Source organism: Engraulis encrasicolus, chromosome 23 (assembly GCF_034702125.1).
Source record: "Engraulis encrasicolus isolate BLACKSEA-1 chromosome 23, IST_EnEncr_1.0, whole genome shotgun sequence".
Classification (NCBI taxonomy): Eukaryota; Metazoa; Chordata; class Actinopteri; order Clupeiformes; family Engraulidae; genus Engraulis; species Engraulis encrasicolus.
This window is the reverse complement of record NC_085879.1, coordinates 43,481,267-43,497,619: the sequence shown is the minus strand read 5'-3', so window position 1 is coordinate 43,497,619 and position 16,353 is coordinate 43,481,267. Positions and strand designations below refer to the sequence as shown.

General features: G+C 41.5%; 1 pseudogene; it reads right to left on the bottom strand.

Annotated features, from left to right (window-relative positions):
• Nucleotides 1–4,725: 4,725 nt before the first annotated feature.
• LOC134440026 (uncharacterized) lies at nucleotides 4,726–15,884 on the bottom strand (annotated as a pseudogene).
• Nucleotides 15,885–16,353: the final 469 nt, after the last annotated feature.

Genomic DNA, 16,353 nt, shown 5'->3' with positions numbered 1-16,353 from the left:
CTGTCTTGAGTTTTTTTTCACATTCACATATCTTAATATAAAGTTAATATTTATGCAATCATGCCAAATGCTTCATACATTATTCGAAATGTTGTTGGTTAATTTATATATATATTATATTCCAAGTTTCATTAATGTTACAGTCACACCGCAGGATATTTGACATATAAACCTTTGCATAAATCTTAACAAAAATGTTTCTTCTCATCTAAGACTAATATGAAACATAATGTACCACATCTTCTTTCATTGACATATGTTTGTCAATGAAACAAAGGAAAAATAACTGTTTTGTAGGTTTTTCACCAATGTTACGAAAACACAAGGCGTCACGTGTCCCACCCACTTATACAGGCAGGTACAACACACCCACCGCCACCCTGCTACCCACACACACACACATGCTCATAGCTTACACTGTGGAAGGAATCATTACTGACCTACTAACTAAAATGTAAACATATTGAGTGGAGATTACACATTTTAGCTTCTTTTAGTCTCTTTAGTCATAATAACTGTCAGTTGCATGAATATTACGCAGATAGACAGTCTCTCTCTCTCTCTCTCTCTCTCTCTCTCTCTTTCTCGCTCTCTCTCTCTCTCTTTCTCGCTCTCTCTCTCATCCAGACTCCGCCTTCTAACTCCTTAACTCTCAAAGGGCAATAACACGGAAATACTGCATCAAAATGAGATATAATTAAAAAATATTTGAATGTGTACAAACCCTGTTATTCACATTTTAAGATTGCCACTTGTAATAAATAGAGAACTAACCTTTACGATTAAGGACGCCCTGTCTGTCACTGGTGTCTGTAGCAGTAATATGCCAATCTGGCAGAAGTCGGTGCAGTAGCAGCAGTGACTGTGACTTCAACTCTGTGATCACCCTCCTTTTGTAAGTAAACATGTTTGGAGTGACCTTAGGCCCAGGGATGCCCATCAGCAATAGTTTTTAAAGTATTTTTCCACAACATGAGTTTATTTAGGTTGAGACCTGTTACTTATTAGGTGTGTGTGTGTGTGTGTGTGTGTGTGTGTGTGTGTGTGTGTGTGTGTGTGTGTGTGTGTGTGTGTGTGTGTGTGTGTGTGTGTGTGCGTGCTTCGGCCCAGGGACGCCGGTCAGCAATATTGATTAGTAGGCTACGTACATGTACAGTGTAGCTCAGTGTTTCTCAACCTTTTTTTAGGCGAGGCACCCTTTCAATTCATGAAAAATTTCAAGGCACCCCAAACCAACAAGCCGTAACATGGCATTGCATCCGATACCACAAAAGCTTATAAAAGTAACACATTTGGACACGTCACACGACCTACGTTCAAAGTTGCAGCTGACTGGGGCGACCTACATGTATATTTACTTTATTGTGCGTAAATGGCAGATGAAAGATTCCACTGACTAGCATTAACTTATCAATTTAGACAAATATGTATTATGTAACATAATTTATTCATCAGCCACGTTTCCGCGGCACCCCTGAGGGGGGCCCACGCCACCCCTGTTGATAAACACTGGTGTAGCTGATGATAGCTGTTGCTCTAGTTGCAATATAAAGCATTGGTAACACTTTAGAATAATGGATGCAAAAAAGCATTATAAAGACTTAATAAATAATTAACTATTGATGAACAAAACATTAACAAACGTTTGTAAATGATTAGGAAATGTAAACAAATGCTTGTAAATGACTAGGAAATGTTATGTTAATATTTCATATTTATCAAACATTTACGAGTTGCTTGTAAATGAATAAAATAGTCTGTTATAAGGTGTGTAAAATCTTGAATATATCATTTGTAGATATTTTATAAAGCATTAATAAAGCTTAGTTAATAATAAAAACATTGGTAACGCTTTATTTTACGGTACAGTATTTACTATGTACTTTCTGGGTAACAACTGGGTAACAGAGAGAAATTACAGGGTACCTAAAATGTAAAAAGGGGGTAATTACGATGTAAATACTATGTAATTACAGGGGGGAAACTCAAAACTTACCATGAAACTACAATTTGTATTTTCTGGGTAACAATTGTGTAACAGAGAGAAATTACCAAATTGTTACCCAGAAAATACACATGTAGTTTCATGGTAAGTTTTGAGTTTTGTCCCTTGTAATCACATAGTATTTACATCGTAATTACCCCCCACACCTCCTTTTTCCATTATAGGTACGATGTAACTTCTCTGTATTTAGGCCTACTTTCTGGGTAACAAATGGGTAACAGAGAGAAATTACCCAATTGTTACCCAGAAAATACAAAATGTAGTTTCGTGGAAAGTTTTGAGTTTCCCCCTGTAATTACATAGTATTTACATCATAATTACACACTATCTTTACATTCTAGCATCCATGTAACTTCTCTCCATGGTACAGTATTTACGATGTACTTTCTGGATAACAGAGAGAAGTTGCATGGTACCTAGAATGTAAAAATAGTGGGTAATTACGATGTAATTACAAGGGGAAACTCAAAACTTACCATGAAACTACATTGTGTATTTTCTGGGTAACAATTGGGTTACAGAGAGAAATTAGATGGTATCTAAAATTTAAAAGGGGGGTAACTACAAAGTAAATACTATGTAATTGCGAAGAAAATATATCATGAATTACTATGAAAGTACGGTATATTTTCTGGGTAATTATTGTTGGTTAATGTGCTGCTCTGGATGGTAACTACACAACTCCAAAGCCAGAACTTACAAGGAAATTGCCCCAGTATTTCAATGTAGTTACTGTTCTTATCACCATACATACCCATTTATTGCATGGGTAAATGTGGTACTTACCTGACAAAACAATTGCTGGTGTCACGCCTTGCCATTGGGCTTTATCTTCATTCTTGTACCCGTTGAGTAAAAGGTGTTTGGTAAGTACATGGTAGGTTTCTGCACTGTTACCAAGTAACATATATTATTTACCAGGTAAAGAAAGGGAAACTGTACTGTAAAGTAAAGCGAATGCTCTTACCAAAGTATTACCAATTTCTTACCAAGTAATTGAACTTGTTTCATAAATCATGTAAGTACATGGTAAGTTTCTGCACTGTTACCGTGTTACAGATATTCAGTTACCAGGTAAAGAAGGGGAAATTGTACTGTAAAGTAAAGCGAATGCTCTTACCAAAGTATTACCAATTTCTTACCAAGTAATTGAACTTGTTTCATAAATCATGTAAGTACATGGTAAGTTCCTGCACTGTTACCGAGTTACAGATATTCTGTTACCAGGTAAAAGAAGGGGAAATTGTACTGTAAAGTAAAGCGAATGCTCTTACCAAAGTATTACCAATTTCTTACCAAGAAAGTAACTTGTTATATATTATGTAAGTACATGGTAAATATCTGCACTGTTACCGAGTTACAGATATTCAGTTACCAGGTAAAGAAGGGGAAACTGTACTGTAAAGTAAAGCGAATGCTCTTACCAAAGTATTACCAATTTCTTACCAAGAAAGTAACTTGTTATATATTATGTAAGTACATGGTAAATATCTGCACTGTTACCGAGTTACAGATATTCAGTTACCAGGTAAAGAAGGGGAAACTGTACTGTAAAGTAAAGCGAATGCTCTTACCAAAGTATTACCAATTTCTTACCAAGTAATTAAACTTATTTCATGTGTCATGTAAGTACATGGTAGGTTTCTGCACTGTTACCAAGTAACATATATTCTATTACCATGTAAAGAACGGGAAACTGTACTGTAAAGTAAAGCGAATGCTCTAACCAAAGTATTACCAATTTCTTACCAAGTAGTTAAACTTGTTTCATAAATCATGTAAGTACATGGTAAGTTTCTGCACTGTTACCAAGTAACATATATTCAGTTACCAGGTAAAGAAGGGGAAATTGTACTGTAAAGTAAAGCGAATGCTCTTACCAAAGTATTACCAATTTCTTACCAAGAAAGTAACTTGTTATATATTATGTAAGTACATGGTAAATATCTGCACTGTTACCGAGTTACAGATATTCAGTTACCAGGTAAAGAAGGGGAAACTGTACTGTAAAGTAAAGCGAATGCTCTTACCAAAGTATTACCAATTTCTTACCAAGAAAGTAAACTTGTGTAAGTACATGGTAAGTTTCTGCACTGTTACCGAGTTACAGATATTCAGTTACCAGGTAAAGAAGGGGAAACTGTACTGTAAAGTAAAGCGAATGCTCTTACCAAAGTATTACCAATTTCTTATCACACAATTTAAACTTGTTTCATAAATTCATATAAGTACTTGGTAAGTTTCTGCACTGTTACTGAGTTACAGATATTCAGTTACCAGTTAAAGAAGGGGAAACTCTACTGCAAAGTAAAGCGAATGCACTTACCAAAGTATTACCAATTTCTTACCAAGTAATTTAACTTGTTTCATAAATCATATAAGTACATGGTAAGTATCTGCACCGTTACCGAGTTTCAGATATTCAGTTACTAGGTAAAGAAGGGGAAACTGTACTGTAAAGTAAAGCCAATGATTTTACCAAAGTATTACCAATTTATTACCACACAATTAAACTTGTTTCATATATCATGTAAGTACATGGTACGTTTCTGCACTGTTACTGAGTTACAGATAACCATTTACCAGGTAAAGAGGGGGAAAAATTACTCACATCACAAGCAAATCAAAGCATTATTGTGGAAATCAATATTTGTTTTATTGACCACTTTCACGGTCCATGCGCTGAGAACCCCACATGCAACTTTTGGCAGAGCGGCCCACTACGAGTGTCGTGGGAAACACTTCTCCTCCCATAATCTACACATGGTAGCACACTGTAATATCCTTAAAGAGACGGCCCAGCATACCCTTCCTATATAATGTCTCCCCAGCCAGTAGTTCCATTCAATGAACCTTAAGTTCATTTCCAGTGACTCCTCAGTTAAGTTCCCCCTATAACGGTAGAGGTCCTCTTTGTAGGTCCACCAAGCACGCTCAATATGCTGGGTATGGGCCCCTGTTACCGAATGCACAAAGTGCCTGTGATGGTTTACTTGGTAATGAATGAACCTGTTCTGTTGAAACCTGCTCTACGCTCTCCAGGAGTCCCTTATAATGTGGCTTCCTGTATTTATTAATTAAAGGTTCAAGATGCCTCCTGGATCTTCTCCTTACAAGTTTCAGGACGGGCCGGCGACGAGACCCCTTTACCTCCAGCATCCCAAAAACCCAGGATCTTCTGGACCATGTCGATCCTCGACGACCACGGCCATACTTAAAAATAAACATAAAATATAAACATACCATAATTAGAGACAAGTCCAATTTGAAACATTTTCCGAGCTCGCACTATTGCACGTCCAGCTTGCGCGGCATCAAACCACTCAATTATATTAAATACAACTACGCTTTCGAGACACAAACCCCTGGTCTGAAGTAAGGATGCAATGCTACACATGCCGTTGTTTTCGTTTCTGCGCCTCAATGCTGGCACACGCTTCGAAATTGACAAATTATCCTTTTTTTAAAAGTCCAGTAGTTTTGTCCCTTTTGGTGGTGACTGACAACCTCTTTGACGTTTGTGAGTGTGTGACCCCAAATTCAGACATCCAAGACAGACAAGTTTTTGAAGTTGAATGATGTGTTGCTTTTACTTTGTAAATGTTTTCAAAATTACAAATAAAATGAGGCTCCTTTAGCCATTGAAAATAAAGGAAAACAAAGACAGACTGGGTATTTTTACATGAGCACAAATAACAGCGTAGGTGAGCCGCAGCCAAGTTGGAAAAGCCAAGCCAAGGTCAAAGACTCTGCGCTCCCAGTCAGCCACACCTCCTCCAGGTGGCCTCCCCATGTATAGGCATCTTTCACCTGCAGGGGGCATAGTCGCACACATCTACAAAAAATACAAGCATTAAGAAATTGCAAAATAAATTAAATTAGGAAATGGCTCCTACATGCTTGTCATAGAGATGAATACAAGTAGTCAAAAACCTGCAACAAATGTGTCAGGTTATACAGAAGGGGAATATGACATTTATCTGGCTTTATTATTCAAGCAAATACAGACAATACACTGTTACGCTGCATTGAAAATAAGCGTCACGGTCCAAAATAAGCGTTACGGTTCAAATTGTAGCGCAACGTGCCGTAACGCATGTTTGAGCTAGCTAGAACCCCGCATACAACAGGTTTAGCAGTCCTTCGTTTTTTTTCTTAGTCTTCTTCAACATTTTATTAATTTCATGTCATTGCCAATGTCCCGACTCTTCCGAGATGTGTTGTTTTTCCATATTCATGAGTATCCCCCAAAACAATTGTTTTTTTCAGTTTTGACAGCTGACATGTTTTCTATGTACTGGTCTCCATATAATGTAAGAACCAGATGTTTGATGACAGTATTTTGTTATTATTCACAATTGACCTAGGGCCTATACTACAAAGCTGGTTCAGGATTAGTTAAGGTTAAGTTAACAGGTAAACCATCTAATACAAGAGCTTATCTTAAGAAAATGAGGACTCCAAGCTCTTCTTTTAGATAATTGACCTCCAACCTTTTCGTAACCTATCCTGAACCACCTTTGTAGTATAGTCCCCTAGTGTCTACTTCAATGGAGTTGAGGTTTGTATGTAGCTAAGGGTGCCCAAGAATTCGGGATGTTAAAATAGGCTGGGGAAAAAGTTTGGGAACCACTTGTTTGGAGGCATCAAGAAAAATGCAGTTCTTATTTGTAAGACTCTGTTACCATCTCTATGGGGTGACTAGAATTAGAAGAATTAGTAAAATCACTCCTGAAAGATTGTAATTACGCAGGGGGTGGGGAAAAGTGGAAGAAACGAATCTATGAGTATTTCTGACCCTCCGCTACAATGATTTCTGAGGAAATTCCATTGAATTCCATTCCATTCCACATGCCCAGGTTTGACTAGCATTTCCCCTGCTAAGTCTGCCTAGCATGCTACATAGCTAAGTAGCTGGCTGGCCATGCCACCTAACTTACAATGGCTACTTAGTCTACAGACTCGAAGAAAGGAGAATAGGAATTCCGTGAATGCCCCTACGGCTGTGGATTTTCTACATGGAAATCTCCACGAAACACCCAGACTTAATCTGCGTCGTATGTCTCTGCTTCCCCCACGACCATGCAGCGCTCGACAATGGGAAATGCAAGAGGTGTCTACGCATGGATGCTAGCACCATGGAGCGTTGCTTACTTGTGCTCAAACGCATGATGGCCACTCACAAGGAGAGCTGCATCGATTTGGTGGAAGAGGACACAACGGTGGGACTGGAGAAGGATGACAGCAATTCGAATACCTCACAGCCCCTCTCCGACCAACCCTTGTGGCAGGAGGCTGATCCCTCCACTGGTTCGGACTGGGTGGTTGAGCATGAGTAGGAGGAGGAGGTTCCCAATGAAGCGAGTGAGGATCCCTCGACCCCCAAGACTCCACAGGCTCCTGCCCTCACCATCCACAGAGGTCTCTACCCCGAAACGGACAAGTTCTTCAAAGTCTGCAAGAGGGCTGTTAAGAGACTGGACGTGCCATGGCTGCCACCGCCGCTGCTTTGACTCAAGGCCTGGCGACGGACGGGGCCCCACGCCCCAACTAGGAAGATGCTTCTCCTCTTCCTGGAGGTGGCAGGACATGAAGCGAAAACATGGGATCGACCATACTCTGTGCATTCACCCACACAGATTCTTCATGCTGGGCACCATCAACATGGACGAAGGAATGGGACAGGATGCCTGCCTAGAAGTCTGGGGTTGCCCTCCGTTTCACTGAGGCTCCTGAACAAGATGAGCTCCCTATGGAAGAAAACGTACCAGGTCTGCATGGCAGTACACGCCTCAGTGATGCTGTCCATTTATATGTCAGCGGATGATATGAACGATCGCATGGCTAATGGAGAGCCAACAGGTTAAGAATGGGAGGAAGCTTGTGTAACCGCTGACTGGATCCTCCGGTGCGCCAGGTCGAGTCCTGGGCTTAGTGGTCAAGGGGAGCTACACTGCCCTACAATTTCAGAGCGCAGTATAATTCAAAATGGCAAACTGAGAAAAAAGGCTTTAAAAAGTTTCCTTTCTGTGTTGGAGGTAAAGTGGTGATGACACTTCCATGTAATACTTTTTATGGTGGAAATTTATGCACACAAGAAAAAAGCAAAAAAAACAACATTCTCATTACTTTTTAGCTGAAAAATCATTATACTGCGCTCTGTTGTGGTATTACTGTCTACACCAAAACCACGGTGTCAATGGAGAAGTGCAGTATAATTCGCATTATACTGCGTTCTTGGCTAGTACGACGTAACCTCCTAAAAACCAAAAAAGCGCTCAGTATAATCAGTTTTTTGCGTTTTTTTCCGAAACGGGACCAAGTTGGGCCAAAAACTTTTAACACAAGAAAAAGAAGGTATTTTAAAGCCAGTTTCCGGTTTAAACCCATTTTCGACCATTTTCAAGATACTGCGTTCTGATATTGTAGGGCAGTACAGCTGCAATACCGCATGCCGGGTCGAACACCCGTCTGATACTTGGGAGCCGCCCTCACTGCAGTCCGTGGTCCGACCATCAGTGTTGGGAAAGTTCATTCAACTTTGGTGCCTTCAGTCTTGTCTCATACCTCAGTTGATGTGGCCTCTGACCATCTATGAGGTGCCAATGTCAAAGGTTGACAAGCTTGAGAGTTTGAGAGATTTAGAGGTTTGCCAGGAAATGGCTAGGTCTTCCCCTACTAACAATTTTTAGTTCCACGAAGGTTCCTGGAACACAAGCCCTTGGTTCCAGTTTAGTCCTGATTACAATCCCACTTGGTTGGCAGGAAAGTTTAATTTTAGTTCCCAGAATGTTACATGTGTGGTTCCCATTCCGTTCCCCCAACATTCTCTCACCGGCCCTTTTTTTCTTGTTCATGTCATGTTTGTTCCCTTGCCGTTCCCATGTGTTTCCCTTAACCTTGTTGGTCACATATTTGGTTCTCCAGACGTGCTCCTGTTGTTCCCCCAACCTAGTTTATTATGTGTTATGGTCCTGCCCCCCCTATCCTTCACCATGATTGAGGTACCCTGATCATGATACTGTAACACCTCACATGCTCCACCGGACTGTAACACCCTGTGCATGGCACCACTCTAAACATTACCTTAACAGTGCAGTATGGTAGAGCTGCCTGATACAAGTACATGTATGAGATCTATATTTATTTTTTTAATTTGTGCAGTCCTGTACCACAATGACTCAGTTGAGTTGTATGAACATATTTCAGTGGAGATTAATATCCAATATCTTCCTTAATGTGGAATTTAAAGAACCTCTTCTACATCAAGTGCACAATGGAGCAAGCAAGGTAACAATTGCTGTTACTGGCTATCTCACAAAGCAAGGCACAAGATGAAGTTAGCAAGCTAACAAATGCCATAAGCCAAAAGTGCTATTAGCGGGCTTGCAAAGCACACCTACAAAGTAGGCAAGCAAGTGCTATGCTGCAACAGACAGGCAGGCAAGCAACTAAAGCACTGTAACAGTCCAGGTTTATATACAGGCTCAAGCATACCATGTCACCAGAGTGATTTAAGCAGAGAATCATTAATTAAGTTTCAAGCCGGCTTGGAGAGCGAATAGGGAGAACCGTCAGCTACAATTTTCCCCACTCGTTCTAAACGCTCTAACAGCTCCAAGCCATTTTTATTGAAGGATTGTCCCTGATTACATTTAATCTCTACCCGCTACGGAGGGGGGGGCAATCACCCAGATAGAGATTTATTCATACACACACACACACACACACACACACACACAAACACACAGGCCTTGGCCTGCCATGTGTAGATGCAACTTTGTTGTGTTTGGGCATTCCATCGTTCTGGTACAGATAAAGTCCTCGCACAGTCCAGTAATCCTCCGCTCAGCCTTGAACAGCAATTCTTGAATGCGAAAAGGCACATTTGTACCAAGGCAACATGTTTGCTCTACTAAAGGATAAAATACAGTTCCAACAGTGTTGGAGGATACCCTCACTCCTAGTGACGTGTAGAACGCCTCTTGTCCAATCACAATTTGTGAAATAATTCGACTGGATCTAACTATTGTATAATAGGAATTTTGGCAGCTGCAAGAAATAATTGAATCATGACATACCAGCCCTTAGTAATTAGGTGTGGCCAGGTGCTGATGGACAGATTGGTTGTGATGGGGTTGCATGTTTCCGACAACAACAAGTTCTCAAAATGTTTCAATCACTCACTACTTCATCATCTTCTGTTGTTGTGTGAACAGACAAACCTTAGATCAACCCAACAAAGTTAAGCTAAAAGAATGAAAGGTAATCATATTGAATTAAAAATGTTTGATGTTAAATGTACATGATTTAAATTTGGAGTATAAATATTGTTCCTGATATGTGATCGTATGTGATTTAATCGGGAGGACATTCATCATTGGTTGAAGCAAACAGTTGCCATGCATGCAAGGTTGGGGGAACATCAGGAGCATGTCTTGGGAACCAGACATGACCAGACATATAATGTAACCAACAAGGTTATGGAAACCATATGGGAACAGTGAGGGAACAAACATGAAAAGCAATAAAGGCACGGTGAGAGAACGGCGAGGGAACGAAATGAGAACCACACATATCCTCTTCTGGGAACGGAAATTAAACTTTCCTGCCAACCAAGTGAGAACCGAAACACAACCAAAAAAGAATGTGCCCAGAACGTAACCAGAACTAAACTGGAACCAATTGCTGTTTGGTTTTTACTGTAACCAAAGGGAACGTTTTTAGGTGGTAGCTCTTGGTTTGGTTACAAACCTAACCTGTACAGAACCAAAAGGCAAATGTTCTCTTAACGTTCTCTGTTACTAGGGTCCCAAGTGCATTACCAACATAGCACTCTATGGGAAAGGGATTATGGAGCTATCACTGTCCAGTCTCACAGAGGAGTACAAGAGCAGCAAAGTCAGGTTGGAGATGATGCTTACTGAGTCCCGAGACCCCTGCATGGAAAGAAACGCTCCCACCCTTGCAACTGGGAGGAAGTTAACTCCAGCAGCAGCAACACACCAGGCCAAATCGTCCCTTAAACACAGAGACATTGTCGGCCATGTGCAGAGGGGAAGAGGAGGCCTCTGTCTCAAAACTCGCCATTACAGCGACATGGGCTTGTGGTTGAGGAGATCCGCAGAGAAGAGCAGGCTGCAAGCTGCGCAAAGGCCGTCTCACAGGGAAAACAAGGACGATGGATGTGTTGGGAAGATGTCAAGAAGCGAAAGCTCTCTTAGAAGGAGATATGGGACATGGAAGCTTTCCGAACAAGCTTCCTCTTGCGAGTTCATCTCCTGCAAACCTGAAGCACATCATTGTGCTGTGGTCTCCTTCAGTTCGAAGTAGGGATGCAAATTATAGATTAATTCATTAATCATTAGTTGATAGCCTTATCGATCGATTTAGGATTAATTGATAAGCGGCGTTTTCCCCCCGAAATCTCAATGTTTATCGGGGAAAAAACTACTAAATCTAACAATTTCAATTGATTCTTTGATTCTTTAATCCAAAGGCGTTTTAAAGGAGAATGCCGGCCAGTTTGGATTAATATCCCATCTTGGGTGGACCGAGGGAAAGGGATGAAAGGCAAAACCGCGAGAAATGTTCATGCCTGCTGCGCAAAGTTGTTCAATTGCGCTGTTTTCGGTTAAAACCTGGCCCTTCGGGCACGTATTTGACCTGTTTTAAAGCTCCTAGCGTGCATTAAAACCCTTTTGAACGCTTTGGCCGTGGTGTGTGGGTCCATACAAGTCGATGGTTCACATTTCCATTAGGTAGCATAGGTACGATACAACAGGAGTTTTCAAAAGTGGCGCACCTACCTCTTTCAGCTTCCGCCTTCCAACTACGTCCGCAAAATGGTTCGCCAAAGTGATACTTCATAGTAATCCATTTTATTTTTGTCCACCAAAGACGAGCCACAAGAAACATATTCACACGTTTTCATCTCCTGAGTTGTTATTGTCTCGCAGATTCACTTCTCTGTCACTGAACGCAGTTTAGTGACGTCACGGTGTCACATGACTCCTGGAAGGAACGCCATTCGCTCATCCAGTTATTATACAGCAGCGAGAAAGAGAGGCGCTGTCGTAATATACTGTTTGATATTTTGAGATGGATCCTCCGTTGGGGTAGTTCAATTGAAGAGTTTGGTGGCCATGGTTATCTTTTTCGAACCAGAATATTTGTTACCGATAAAGAATTATTCCTTCCAGGAGTCATGTGACACCGTGACGTCACTAAACTGCATTCAGTGACAGAGAAGTGAATCTGCGAGACAATAACAACTCAGGAGATGAAAACATGTGAATATGTTTCTTGTGGCTCGTCTTTGGTGGACAAAAATAAAATGGATTACTATGAAGTATCACTTTGGCGAACCATTTTGCGGACGTAGTTGGAAGGCGGAAGCTGAAAGAGGTAGGTGCGCCACTTTTGAAAACTCCTGTTGTATCGTACCTATGCTACCTAATGGAAATGTGAACCACTAGATCGACTTGTATGGACCCACACACCACGGCCAAAGCGTTCAAAAGGGGTTTAATGCACGCTAGGAGCTTTAAAACAGGTCAAATACGTGCCCGAAGGGCCAGGTTTTAACCGAAAACAGCGCAATTGAACAACTTTGCGCAGCAGGCATGAAAATTTCTCGCGGTTTTGCCTTTCATCCCTTTCCCTCGGTCCACCCAAGATGGGATATTAATCCAAACTGGCCGGCATTCTCCTTTAAATATTCCCACTATTCACACCCCTCTTCACACACACTCTTAACATGCCCATTTCACCTGGGTCTCTTGTCAGTTGAATTGCCGATTAATTGTGATTAATTTTTTTTAATCGATTAATGCATTGATCAATTAAAGTCGATTAATCGATTAATCGTTTGCATCCCTAGTTCGAAGAGTCTACATCGTAGAGCTCACAGTGGCCTGGGAGGACAACCTTGGTGAGGCCTGGATAAGAAGGAGAGACAACGGGCTCCGAGATGAGATGACGCAAGGGGTGTGCGGTCTAGAAGGGGGTATGGTAGAGGGGGGCACACCTGGGACACCAGGTGCTGCTGTTGAACCCCCTTGAGGTGTCGTGGGCCTGTCAACGAAACACCTGAGATGGGGGGGGGCGTCCACCTGACGACCCCAATGACACCCTTACCCCTCCTACCCACCCTATGATAACTATCAGCCCCACCCACCTTTCTAAGGTAAACAAGAACTGTAACGTATAGTCCCAGGTATGCGGTTAGGCACAAGCCTAGCGCAGGGAGGGGGATGTCCCTGCCATGCAGAGCCCAAGGCACTTTTGGAAAATAACATCATATCCTGTGTTTTTAAAACCGAGTGGACAATGATTGGGGATAATGTATAATACAAGGGGCGCGAACTAACATTGTGTGACAGGAGCCGAAACATTCTAAAATGGGGACATAACTTGTTATACAGGGCGGAGAAACTGTGGTCGGTCCAAACGCGCTCCGAGAGTGTTTGCTGGCTCCCATAGAGATGGTGACCGAGTCTTGCGAATAAGAACAATATGTAACGACATGTATACGTATGTCCCCGGTTCTTGCTACACCCTACTCGCAGCATCCGGAGAGCGTGACTCAAAAAGTGAGATTCACGCCCTTGGACTGAGGTTATAAAGGCGGTGGGCGCCCCCGCTCTCATCGCTATTTCAACCTTTTTCATCAGGTCGACAGCTGTTGAGCGTCTCCCCACAGAGATGGCTCCCTCATCTCACTCTGTGATCTGGGGACTACATACATGTCCTATTGATTTTGGCTGTTGTGCCGATCCCAGAATCGCCTTGTCTGAGATTGTAATTTTCGTTTGGAAACGATACAGCCTTCATGTTCCATATTACTGGTGAAACATTGACAGAAACGACAAATGTCAGAAACCATGTGATAATACAGAATACATACCTTCCTTTTGTGACGAAATTTACTCTCATCAATTGACACAAATGCTGTCCTCCCGCCAATCCGCATTCCTCTTCTCCTTTCAAGCCTCTTCACCCCTGCCACACAGACATGCTTCAGTAGCGTTGTCACTTTTGTGAGGCTCCTGCTGCTTCCACAGGTGCCATCTTCAATCATGTCCACTTGCCTTTTTCGTAATCCCTGTGATAAACTGAGTCAATTCACATAAAATGAAATAATGAGACAATTGTAAAGGCTGGATTTTTAAAATACAATTTAAAAACATTATAAAAGCAATATAAACAATATTGACCTGACTCATGGCTCTCAAGCATTGACAAGGCAATTACAAGGCAGTTGCCATGTAAACTCATTTTTCTGAGGCTGGGTTTAAGCTTAAGTATCAAATGTATCATATGCCTGTGGTGGAAGCCATACTCAATCAGCCTTTGTTTACACAGTCTGGGATTTTAATGAACAAACATTTTTCTTCCATAGATTTTCAAAAATAATAATAAATATAATTAAAATAGCCAGGTATGTGCAAACAGCATGACTACTCCATCTGTACATCATATTTTCACATACTACTTCTTGTTATCCATAATCTCCAGTGAATTTACATTCCCCCTCCAGTATGAATGCAATTAGCAACTAGCAATTAGGAAACCTTAACAAAGGTGTAACAAGAAGGGCGACAGAAATACAGTGAACCAAACTAACCTGTGGAAAATTGCCATCCATGACTTCAACGGAATGTGGGATCCAGAGAATATGCTTCCCTCCCGGACAGATCTGGTTACAGCTCTCCCACGATGGGTTCCCTTTCTACAGGTCCTACAAAATATTAAATCATAAACTGTGAATATCATATATTTATGCCATTAAAGTACATTCATGATGGCCAAAAGTTTTCATGGACCACCCATTACACAAATAATGACATACAAACATCAAACCCTTCTAAGGATCTTGCTTTGTCCAAGCAGAGGCTTTCCAAGTGGCTGGTACAGGCCATTCTGCTGGCTTATGAGTCTAAGGGACCTGCTCACCCTTCTCAGGTCAGAGCGCACACGACACACGCAAGCTCTACTTCATGGGCCATCTTCAGAGGTGCTGCATTTGATGAAGTATGTAGGGCTGCTGGCTAGGCCAGACCCTGTACCTTTGTCATGTTCTATAGGCATGAGTGCTACGCCTCTGGGACATAGGGTGTTGGGCACCACTGGCCTAGGCTAATGGAGGCACCCTGCTCGACACAGCCGAAGAGAGTGTGACATTAAGAATGATGTTCGCGCCCGCTGCTCCGCGTAATATAGGCAGTGGGCGAGGGCGGGCCCTACCCTTTTTAAAATTTCAGGAGTGATTTACCCAAATCTTCATCTAGGTCGTCAGCCAATAAGTGACTCCCATAAAGATGACTCGTTCATCTCAATCAAAGAACCGGGGACTTATTATAAGTCCTATTGTTTTATGACTGTGTGTAATCTGTATTGTGTTTTCAGTTAGTCAACAAGCTTGCATTCAATGGGACTTTTATTGGCTTTATCTTAAGCTTGAATGAAATTAGCTTGTTCAACTTAAATATTCAGATAGGCTTGCATTGTATAGTCATACAACAATAATAATATTATTCCTTTATTGTTGTTGTTGTTATTGTTGTCATTATTAATATTATTATTATTATTACAACAATGATAATTGTCATAGTAATAATGTAGGCCTAGTAGCAATTATGATGATAGGCCTATTATTGCTGTTGTAGGGATTTGAAATGCAATATGGGCCCTAAAAGCAAACAGTCACTTACCACCTGTACCCATCCTTTGTCGTGCTCGTTCTTGTCAGTTTCATTCGGTGGTAGCATTCAGGACACACTTTTTTCTTCGCTAGAAGTCTCTGATCTTGAAGCCATCGTAATAAGCGTTTGTTCCCCTGCGCTGCCTTCAACAGCATGTCCTTCGTCAGTGACATGCTGATTGGGGTTTTAAAAAGGCATTTAGTTGCATACATCTGGAGATCCATGACAGACAGATAGATCACTGTTTGTGCATCTACAAACTACAGCAGCAGCTATACACCACAATCGTACGTTCTGTTAAGAGATAAATCCTATTAGTGTAACTGCTCTATCCGTGGGGCCATGCACATTGACAGTAAATAGAATGGCCATGCATGATGCATTGCGTAATTTAGAAAGCACCTTCGTTCCTTCCATGTAGAACATTCTTACGCAATGACAAATAGAAAATACAAAAAACGTGACAACCAACCTGATCCGAGAAGTAAAGTACTATATCTTTACTGTGCAGCAAGAACCGTAAAATGCTTCTGTGATGCTTGTCAATCTCTCTCCCGCGCAAAGAGAGGTCAGGAAATGAGGGAAAAGAAAGACTGGACGTACAACGGAAGCCTACGCGCACAAGAGACCCACTTATTAAAT